The sequence below is a fragment of the Papaver somniferum genome, chromosome 9, assembly GCF_003573695.1.
Source record: "Papaver somniferum cultivar HN1 chromosome 9, ASM357369v1, whole genome shotgun sequence".
Classification (NCBI taxonomy): domain Eukaryota; kingdom Viridiplantae; phylum Streptophyta; class Magnoliopsida; order Ranunculales; family Papaveraceae; genus Papaver; species Papaver somniferum.
In genome coordinates, this window is record NC_039366.1 from 35,048,988 (window position 1) to 35,061,161 (window position 12,174).

Below are 12,174 nucleotides of genomic sequence, written 5' to 3' on the forward strand. Positions count from 1 at the left end.
TTTTTGAGTAAATCTCAGGGATATTAGTTACTCCCTCTAAAGGTATATATATATATGGTTGAACTTGTCCAAAAGCATCAACCATGTGCGTGTTATAGAATCAGTTGGACCGGTCGAGTGAGTAAGATTTTTTTTTTTTTTTGACAAAATCTACCATTTTTGGTCGAATTTATAGGTAAAGGTGGGCTTAGGTTAAAGAAATTGGTTAATCCTCTACTTTTTTTCCATCAATGGCTCTGTGATTTAAGCGAGAGAGAGAGAGTGAAGAGACAAAATTCAATCTCTCGGTTGATAGTATCTTCCATGCAAGCTTTTTCGTCAGCTACAATGACTATAACTTACATAAATTCATCAATGAGTTTTAGGGCGTATGGAAGAGGGTTTCCTTCATTCTTAAACGAAGAAGCTAAGAAAATCAAAGACCCATATGCTAGAAAACTTGCTCAAAGGATTGAAAGACTACGAATACATGTTTGGTTTTCCTATATGTATTTATATCCCTTAATGTTATCGGTGAATGATGTCATATAGCTTTCAACTTTGATGGATATCTGCTTGTCTTAATGACTTTACTTTCATCTAACCTTGTCAATTCTTAGTGGATACATGAAATTATGTAGGTGGTATAGAATTGCAAGACAATTGTGCCTTCAATGGGGTGTTTCGTACATAGGTATGCGATTGTGTTCCTTGGTCTTTTATTGATTTTACGAGAGAATCATTATTGGAACTTTTTTTAGGATCATGGGTAGGTGTTATTGCTTTTTATGAACTATTTTGTGATACTTTGATACTTCTTTTAGGACCATGTATACTTCTTTTTTTCGTTTTGATGTCACAACTGCACTTGCTTTAGTCTATGGCTAGGCTATACACAAATATAACCTGGGTGAATTTTTACTTCCCATAGTAGCTCTCATACTTTATTATTTTTGTGAAATCTGAATTTGTTTATTTACGGCATTTTGCCTTTCTAGATTTTATTTAGGCATTATTTGAGTGTCATCTTGTCTTTCTCTGTGATCTCTAGTGTACTTAAAATCTTCTATATTTTAGCAAAATGAAAATTATTGCTTGGAATACTCAAGGGTGTGGTACAAAGAACACTAGGCAACATTTAGATCACATAATAAAAACCGAAAAACTTGAAATATTATTTTTATCTGAGACCAAGTCTCAGAGGCACTATCTTAAAAATCTTCTGACCGACTTTCCAAATTGGTTAAAGAAATGGGTTAATCCTCTACTTTTTTTTCCATCAATGGCTCTGTGATTTAAGCAAGAGAGAGGGAATGAAGAGACACATTCAATCTCTCAGTTGATAATATCTTCCATGCAAGCTTTTTCGTCAACTACAATGATTATAACTTACATAAATTCATCAAGGAGTTTTAGGGCGTATGCAAGAGAGTTTCCTTCATTCTTAACTGAAGAAGCTAAGAAAATCAAAGACCCATATGCTAGAAAACTTGCTCAAAGGATTGAGAGACAACCAATATGTTTGGTTTTTCTATATGCATTTATATCCTTTAAGGTTGTCGGTGAATAATGTATATAGATGCAACTTTGATGGATATCTGCTCGTGTTAATGACTTTACTTTCATTTAACCTAGTCAATTCTTAGTGGATATATGAAATTATGTAGGTGGCAGAATTGCAGGACAATTGTGCCTTGAATGGGGTGTTTTGTGCCGTCAGGTATGCGATTGTGTTTCTTAGTCTTTTATTGATTTTACGAGACAACCATTATTGGAAACTTTTGTTAGGATCATGATAAGTGAAAGAAACAACTTGGACGGTATAAAAACTCAATCTCCAAGTGTCAAGGGAGGGATGGTTTGGTGTGGGAAAAGATATACTACTAGTTGCACCAAATATATACGCCACTAGAATGTGGCACCATCCTTTCCCTTGGATCCAACATTTTTCAGTCCAGCTAATACGCGCCATATCTCCTAGTGCCACCTAAAAATGTGCCAACAGTTTCACTTTCCAATTTTATTTTTTAATATTACTTTCCTATATAAACATAATTAGATCCTAAAATCTCTCAAAACCAATATACTCCTAAAGAAAATCTTATGTCATGATTGTTTCCAAAATTTGGTTTCTACGTGGATAATATAGGAGTAAGATACTTTAAGAGTAAGATAAGATAATTAAATTGAATCGGACGTATTATTAATGTATATATTAAAAAAAGAAAATTTTATTTAGTCCATTTAAAATGATTCTTCTCAATGAAGATATGTAATTAACTTTTACAAACCGTTGGCCTAGTAACTTTTGTATTTTTTTGTTAGAAAAAATAGAAAAAATCGGGTTACGAAACAGTGACCCACAAATATTGCGGCTCATTTCACAGCATCCTAGCGACATTATGTGGTTGGTTGGTTTTCATGATTATGTATTTTTCATCTAATCTAGTCAATTCTCAGTGGATATATGAAATTATATAGGTGGTATAATTGCAAGACAATTGTGCCTTCAATGGGGTGTTTCGTACCATCAAGTATGCGATTGTGTTTCTTGGTCTTTTATTGATCTTATGAGACAATCATTATTGGAACTTTTTTTAGGATCATGGGTAGCTGTTATTGCTTGTTATGAACTATTTTGTGATACTTTGATACTTCTTTTAGGACCATGTATACTTCTTTTTTTCGTTTTGCTGTCCCAACTGCACTTGCTTTAGTCTATTGCTAGGCTATGCACAAATATAATCTGGGTCAATTTGTACTTCCCTTAGTAGCTCGCATACTTCATTATTTTTGTGAAATCTGAATTTAATTATTTTTTGGATTTTTTCTTTCTAGATTTTATTTAGGCATTATTTGAGTGCCATCCTGTCTTTCTCTGTGATCTCTAGTATACTTAAGATCTTCTATGTTTTGGAAAAATTAAAATTATTGCTTGGAATACTCAAGGGTGTGATATAAAGAAAACTAGGCAACATTTAGATCACATAATAAAAACCGAAAAACCTAAAATATTATTTTTATCTGGTCTTTCTTTGGCATGGGTCAACGGTTTTCATTTTTAAATTGTGCACTCTAACATAAATATGTTAAATGTGCTGATAAAAAAAAAATTCTATGATAAAGTTTGGCTTTTAACGAATTTTTACGGTAACCCTTATAAACCTACGAAACTAGAGTCATGGGAATTCTTAGAAACTTATCATTTAGGATAGCACACTCTGGTATGCCTTGGGTTTTAATTGGAGATTACAATCAAGTCTTGAGTCCCCCTAAAAATATGGGGGGTCTTCCCTTCAATAGTATGGAAGCCGAGCTTTTCAAAAGGCTGCTTCAAAGGGCTGGTTTATCGGATTTAGGATTTCAAGGAAATGCTTTCACTTGGAATAATCATAGAGAAGGCATAAAAAATATTCAGGAAAGGCTTGACAAAGCCTATATAAATGATGAATGGATATCTCATTTCCCCGACTCTTTTTTGACTCACCTGCCTTCTTTTGTTTCTGATCACAGCCCAATTAGACTGGATTTTTTTTTCTTTCTCGGCTCAAAATCATAACTTCCCTTTTCAATTTTTCGATAACTGGCTTAAAGAAAACTCATGTATTCAGTTAATAACAAACACTTGGAATCCATCTTTACTTAATGTCACTGATGTTGTGCTTGACAACCTTAAAACCTTAGGTGAAAATCTTACTTCTTGACGCAAAGATGTTTTCGGAGTTCCTGACAAGAAAATAAAAAATTTACTAAAAAGTATTGAGAAAATTCAGTCATCTAGCATTGACCATAATAAACAGGTGCATCATAAGTCACAAACTTTTAGAATTAGAGGACCTGTATAACACTCAAGAGGAAATTGCTAAGCAATTGTCAAGAGACAATTTTGTAAAACTATGAGAGAAAAATACTAAGTATTTCCACATAAAAACCTTACAGAGAAGTAAATGTAACCAAATAGATTGTCTTTTAAACAAAAATGGGGAAATATTGAAACAAAAAACTCAAATTGCGGAGGAACTGAAAATGCATTTTGAAACCATGTTCATTGTCTCTCCAACTTCCCCTGACCAAGAACTTATGAATCTTATTCCTAAGGTCATTTCAAAGAAGGACAATGAGGATTTATTATGGATTCCAACTTCGGATGAAATCAAACAAATCACTAGGACCAGACGGTTTCCCGGTGAGTTTTTCTAAACACAATTGGTCGCTAGTTGGGAGTTAAATAGTTGCAATAATACAAAATATTTTTATAACAAAAATAATTAACCCAATGTTAAATGAGACATTTCTCTTCTTAATTCCTAAAATAAAAAACAACCAAAATCTCCTAGTGATTTCGTACCAATAGGACTGAATAATACCCCTTATAAAATTTTGTCTAAACTTTTTGCTAATAGATTGAAAATTCACTTAGAAAAAATGATTTTATCCTTTCCAGACGACATTCTTGTCTTCCAGACAAATTCCTGATAATATTGTGGTGGCACATGAAGTGGTCCACTCAATAAAGAAAATGAAAACAAAAAATGGAGGATTAGGTATCAAAATAGACATGTCCAAGGCGTTTGACAGAGTCAACTGGAATTTTTTACTCCAAACTCTATTCGCCTTTGGTTTTAGTAAGGATTGGTGTAGTCTAATCCATCAATGCATATCGACTGCATCAATTGCAGTTCTTTTAAATGGATTGCCAGGTGATTTCTTTGCTCCTACCAGAGGGTTAAGGAAAGGAGATCCAATATCTCCTTACCTTTTTCTAACATGTATGGGTGTTTTTTCTAGGCTCCTTTCAGCAAAGGAGAAAAGCAAACATATAACTAAAATTAAAAATTTTAGACATAATACCCCAATCTCTCATCTTCTTTTAGCAAAAGACTTTCTGTTGTTTTTTAAAGCAAGTCTTGTTAGCTGTAAAAACTTTTTAAATATAATCAATCAATTTAGTAGTGCCTCGGGCCAGCTAATAAATTTCTCTAAGTCAGGTATTTTCTTTAGCAGAATAATACATTCTAAACATCAGAGAACTATGATTAGACTGATAAAGATTAAAAAAATTAGCATTACAGACTCTTACCTAGGATCTCCTTTATTTGTCGATAGATCAAAAATTAATACTTTCGATAAAATTGTTACAAATATGGAACACAAAGCTCAAAGTTGGAATGGTACAACTTTAGTTCAAGCTAGTAAAAAAGTCATAATTAAATCTGCTTTATCTAGTTTGCCTATATATCAAATGGGTTGTTTTTCTCTGCCTATAAAAATCACAGATAAAATTGATGCAGTCCAAAGGGAGTTTTGGTGGGTAAACAAAAAAATTCTAAGGGTTATTATCCCATTAGTTGGGGTTTTATGTGTGAACCAACTGAAGTAGGAGGTCTAAGGTTTAAGGAAGCAAACAAAATGAATAAAGTAATGATTGCTAAGTTAGCATGCAGAATTGCAACTCAATTAAATACCCTATTAGTCTTTGTTCTTAAAAACAAATACTTTAAAAACACTACCATTTTTCATTCCTAAAAATATTATAATGCTTTGTGGATATGCGGATGTATTATGCAGGGAGTTTCTTTAATTCATAAATTTAGCTGCTGGGAGGTAGGCGATGGTAAGTCTATACACGTTTAGACAGATAAATGGATCCCAAGTATGGAACAAAACCTCATAATTTATTATAGTAATCAACAAAACCTTTTAACACTTGTATCTGAGTTGATAGAGTCAAATACTAAAAAATGGAATGTAATGACAGTTCGAAGTAACTTTGCGCCGGAAATTGCAGATAGGATTCTAGGTTCTACTAACCAAAAATGGTCACTGAAACAAGATACATTAAGATGGCTTCTTACAAATGACGGAAAATTTACCGTTAAATCAATGTACAGAAAACTAAAACATCCTTCGATTGATAGCATTAACCCTGATATTACTGCCTTCTGGAAATCTTTTTGGAAGTTAAAGGTATCTGAAAGAATCAAAATATTCTTGTGGAAGTGTATACATAATGCCTTTCCTGATAGGAAAAAAACTAGGTGAACACAGAGACAATATAGACATGAATGTATCTTCTGCGAGCATGATTGTGAGTCTTTAAAGCATTTGTTCTTTGATTTTCCATATGAAAAATTAGTTGCATTATTACCTCCTGTGGTAAGAACAAGCTCTAGTAGAGATATAAGTTTTTCCTTTCAAATATATGATAATTGTATGATAATTCAGAAATATAAATTATGATCACCAAATGTTGGTTGGTTTGGAAAGAAAGATGTCTAAGAATCTTCAAATCCAAATCGACTACAAGTATCCAACTCTCTCTGGATTTTCAGAGACATCTGGCTTTTTGGTCTCCCCTGAGATAAGCAAATCAGGGAGTAAATTCTAACTCTTTTGCTGCTTTACGAAATCAAACAAACACACATAATAGTGGCTGGTACAAACCTCAGGCAAACCAACTGAAAGTTAATTTTGATGCATCCTGGATTGATTCTCTTTCTCCTGTTGGATATGGTATAATTTTGCGATGTGATACAGGTAATGCAATCCAAGCTACATCTGGGACTTTCAGGGCCTCCACAGCAGAAGAAGCAGAGGCTCTAAGCATGCTAGAGGCAGCAACCTGGGCAAATAGTATGAACTTAAAAAAATTCTGGGTGAAAGGTGATTGCCAGAGGATAATCTTTTATGTACATGACAAGCAAAGTAACATTTTTTGGAGAAATCAGGGCATAGTCTCAGAAACAGTGAAAATTCTGAAGACCTATGATAACTTTTTGGGCTTTACGTTTACAAATAAGCAGAGTAATGAAGCGGCAGACATTTTGGCAAAAGTAACGCGCAAACAGGAAATACATAAAAAACAACGGTTGATGATGCCTCAATTTCTTAACTTTGTTTTAAGATTGGGTATATTAATTATATGTCCTCCCTTTTCAAAACTAACAAATATATCCTTATTCAACAATAAATATGTCCCTGCTTTTTTATAACCTTATCCATTTAATATTAAATTACCTTAATACCCTCACCCATGTAATATTTTTCTTTATTTCAAGATGGAACAAATTTGTTCCTCTACCGCTTCACCACCACCACTAGGACCACCACCACCAATATTCAACTACCATTCCACCACCACCGTTCAACAACCACCACTTACTAACCGCCACCGCCACCACTCCTTCACCACCACCATTACACCACCAACAGTCCTCCACCACCACTAGTCCGTAGCCGCCAGCACCACTAGTCTGTCGCCGCCACCACCACCACTAGTCTGCCGCCGCCGCCACCATTAGTTCAGATATTTTTGTATCAACAACAGTAGTTAATCCATTTCAGTTGGATCAACAAGGGATGTTTATCCATTTCAGTTGGATCAACGGTGGATGTTTATCCAATGATGACGGATCAACAGTAAGTGGCATAAAACTGAAATTGATATACCCTAGATAAACAGTAGAAGTTTATCCATTTCATAGTAGAAGTTTATCCATTGCAGTTGGATCAACAATATAAGTTTATCCATTTTAGTTGGATCAACAATGGATGTTTATCCATGCTGATGGAAAAATGCTACCATTTCACCAGCTGCAGTTTCAGGTCCACCAACAAAACCATTAACCACCATTAATAATCCATAGCAGCAACCACCCGCCACCGTCACCACCGCCACCATCGGTTCAGATAATTTTGTATCAACAACAGTAGTTTATCCATTTCAGTTGGATCAATAGTGGATGCTTATCCATTTCAGTTGGATCAACAGTGGATGTTTATCCATGATGATGGATCAACAATATAAGTTTATCCATTTTAGTTGGATCAACAATGGATGTTTATCCATGCTGATGGAAAAATGCTTCCATTTCACCAGCTGCAGTTTCAGATCCACCAACAAAACCATCAACCACCATTTACAATCCATAGCAGCAACCGTCACTGTTTTCTATGAAGCTTCAACACCAATTCGAACCACCATCACCATCGCCACCAGAACCACCACCGCCGCTACCATTATCATCCTTACTTCTCTCTTCATAATTCTATATTCCCTGTAATTCCTACACGTTCATCTATTCATTTTAATCACAATCCATTAGAAGCATCAGCCACTTCAGATTCGAACACACCCATTACTTCTCAGCAACAACAGGTTCATTATCTCCAACATATCCTATTGATTAACACACCATAACCATTTCGAAATCAATTTTATCGCAGCAGCTCGTAGATCCCTTTTTCTTAATCGAATCGAACCACCAAATCGTTGCTCAAAACTTGATTTCAAAACCTAAAAAATCAGATCTCGTTTCTTTGGGTATGATTTTAAAAATCGATTATAGAAGAAGAAGAAGATTTCATATGTTGCTGATACATCTTGATTAGACAGAAATAACGGAGGTAGTGGTGCTAGTTGTGGTGGAGGCGATCGAGATGGTGGCGGTGATGAGAACGATGAACATGGTGGTGGTGAGAGCGACAGAGGTTTATTAGACAAAAATAAAGAAGAAGAATATGTGTGTGTGAATGGGAAAGAAGGTTAAATAAGGAAATTGAACTATTATTTTCTTGGAATAATTTACAATTATACCTTCAGGGATATTTGTAAAGTTTTTTAAGGATATTTGTGGAGTTCCATTAAAAGGAGGGACAATAGTTCAATTTCCACTTTAAGATTTATGTTTTTCTAATTCAGTTGCTACGTCAAGTTTCCAGAATATGGATAATATCATGTTGGTAGACACCAATATCTGTAATCAGTTAGAAGAGATAAGGGTAACCAACATTTGGATCATCCTGTGTAATCTTTCTTTTTTTCATATAAGAAATTTTCAAAAAAAAAAAAAGCTAGTTATTTGGCACCCCCAGCTGGAAAAGTCTAGTTAAAATTACGTTTTTTTTAAACTGCTTGTACATTGTCCAGATCCCATTTTACATTCTTCACTAGCAGATCTTCTAAAATGAAGGGTGGATCTTTTTCAATCCTCACTAGAACTTCCGATTAGAATTTAGAAACGAAAAAAAAAATCCTCTCAGTTGCACAAAAACTAGTTTTACTAAACATTGATACCTCTTAAACTTGATTCCAGAACAATAAAACACTGAAAAACTTGTAAATATTTACTAAACATTGATGCCTCTTAAACTTGATTCCAGAACAATAAAACACTGAAAAACTTGTAAATAACATCATTTTCTCTGTAGCAAGGGACTCGAACATCTATCTTCAAGTATGAGACTCACGCCTGACACCCTTGGTTAACTTGTAAACTTAAATGCTTGGTGCTTACCATCAGTTTCACCCAACATGATGTTGCCGCATCTTTTGCAGTTCAGGATCCCTGAATATTATCAAGTCACAAGGTTATCATAGCGAAAACATTTATTGTTACACAGATGAAGGTGAGACTGGGCCAGGCCCAGCAACCCCAACCATACTACTGGATCTGGTGAGGGGTGCCTAGCTGTACACAAACTGAGTGGTGACTGTATCATACGAGGCGCCCCCCTTAGGACCCAAAAGTAAGAGTTTTGGTGCCTAGGCGCCTCGACCTGACAAGGCGTCGACTTTACTTAAGGATCTTTGCTAAGTCCTAAACGTTTTGGCCTTTTTTTTATTCCTAAGAAAATCTTGGGTTCACTTTTTGACAGAGATAAAAGCCCCATTCATTTGTCTGAGTAAATATCACCTAAATTAGGTATGTTGGATGAAAAATAATGTATGGCTAGTGTTTTGCGAGGTGTGGCTCCATGTTTATCCCCCAATACCTTGTACGTGGTGAAGGGTCCGCTAAGGGATGTCCCCAGACTGGAATTGAAGGCACGAATTCAGTCTTACCAAGTTAACCTAATCATGCTTCTTCGCCAAACTCCTACTTCCGAAGGTTCAGGTGAAGAAAATACAAGCGAAGATGCTGATAATGCTAGTAATGAGACTATGTGATGCTAAATAGCCCCACCAAAAATCACAGTATTTAGGCCAAGAAAAATAAATTTGTGAGTTGCGATCAGCACCTTGCAATGTGGTCAAGTATTAGAAGCCTTGGTCCAAGAGGGACTCTCGCGTCTCTAAGAACACTGCAACAGATAAAGACATATAGAAAAGGTTGTCATCATCTCAAATGCTACGAACATACTCAAGACAAAACAGGTGATACAAACTCCCTCGATAACACTTGCCTATCTGTAAGCAAAGGCATAGTAATGTCTGTTAATAAGCCTTTCTTAAAGTTCTCCTCGTAATTCTGAAGGCCAAGGTTAGACAACATGCATCTTGTTCTAGTATACTCCCCTGGCAGCTGAGAGGTTTTTTGACCTAGCTGCACAGACAAACAAAGTGGAATATAATTATAAATTGCTTAATGGAGAAGAGAAATGTTTGTGTTCCAAGCACACTACTACAATACGCTCTTCAAACAAAGACAGAAACAGGAACATCAACACCGGAACATACACATGAGTAGATATTTAAGTTTTACACATAAAGTAGTCAGTCTGTTACATGCTAAAGAAGCATTGGCATAATTAGCTACAGCAGAGTTTCAATCTTCGCCAGAGATAAGTTTCCTCTTAGAGATGATAGAAAGACGGTGATACAAACACTAGTACACTAACAAGTAACAACAGATACTTGGCAGAACAGAAGATGGTACATTACCCTAGCTTGCTAACATTTTATAAGCACAATCCCACACCAAAGATCATACTGTCGACATATGGTTATATCACTTAACGACGTATCTACATATATTCAACCAAAAGTTATCTAATTCAGTTGCTTCCACAGTCCAGCATGATAAGGCCATATACAACATGTCCTGTTTATTAGGATGTGTTGTGCAGACTGAACTAAGACATCAATCACGGTAATTTTCTCGACGCACAATTCTCGGAACTGGGATTTCTAATCTCCAGCAGCCAGTTCCTCGACCCACTTTTAACGATATGTCAGAACAACTTCACAATATAAGCTAGAATGGTTTGCGATACAAACACAAAGTCCATCTGAAATATCTGGATGATGTGCAGTACATACACTGGCAAACTGCGGCCAACAAAACCAATTTTTAGTGTTGGAAAAATCATTTTTCTAAATGCTATGCTCACATTTCGCATGACAATAGAACAAGGCATTCGAGAAACTAATATACGTCAAAACCAGAACGGTACATGAATAGTAATTGTGATTGTGAGAAAAATATTACACCTAACTGAAAATAGGTTCATTATCTACAGGGGGGTACATATATTCTATATAATATATGCATTTCATAGAATGTGATGTCGTAGTCTCCTAGGTGATGTGACTCGAATATTTATTTTTGCTGTGAGTAAACATCCAAGAGTCTAGACTCAAGATTGGTACAAATAACAGAACTGAACTCTTTCCCAACCTACGCTCACCTGAAAAAAAACACCTCCAATTGTAATTTGTTTATTGTTATCTTTAGGTATCCTCACCACTACATCCATCTTTTACTAAAACCCCAAAAAAAAATTGTTGTTGCTCGGAACCCTAATAATCACTAAAATCTTCTTTCTTTTGCCCTAGCTATGGTAGAGAAATCATTAAACTCCTTTTTCTTTTGCCCTAGTTATGGTAGACAATATTGACCGAAAGAGAGAGAGAGAGGTCTTGAGTTTTGAATGGATTTATCTCGGTCAGGAGATTCAGGACTTGTTTAACACGGACGTGCCAAATATATAAGCTGGGCTCTGGAAATTTAAATGGACTTAGACTTAGTCTTATGGGCTAGATTGGAGGTGCTAGATTAGCACTTAAGTGTTTCAATTCAAAAAAAAGTGTGGCAAAAAAAGTTAACACTAGTTCTCTCCTACCAGTTGCTAGAATGTGAACTAGCATGCTAGATAGTTACGTTGAATGATTCAGCGGTTGAAAAACCATCTTTTTCGCGGAATGGTTCAGCGCTGAGAGATTTGTTTTTGAGCTGACGGTTAAGATTTAAAGCGCTGATTTAAAGCGCGGAACCATTCAGCGCTGGGCTGACGTGGACTGCTAATCTAGCTGCTAGATTAGCACTCCCATAAGACTTAGGAGGTAGTCCTGACTGCTAATCTAGCTGCTAGACTATCACCGCATAAGACTTAGTCTTATAGTTGAACGATTTTTTTCTGGGACCATGGTTTTCTGTGGGGACCATGGTTCTATTTATAGCAAGACATTTAGAA

General features: G+C 35.5%; 1 long non-coding RNA gene across 1 annotated transcript; it reads right to left on the bottom strand.

Annotated features, from left to right (window-relative positions):
- Positions 1-8,854: 8,854 nt before the first annotated feature.
- On the bottom strand, positions 8,855-10,064 carry LOC113308922. Its single transcript, XR_003340178.1, has 2 exons — positions 10,000-10,064; positions 8,855-9,326 (listed from the first exon to the last, which is right to left on the bottom strand). It is a non-coding gene; the product is annotated as an uncharacterized LOC113308922 (long non-coding RNA).
- Between the last annotated feature and the right edge of the window lie 2,110 nt (positions 10,065-12,174).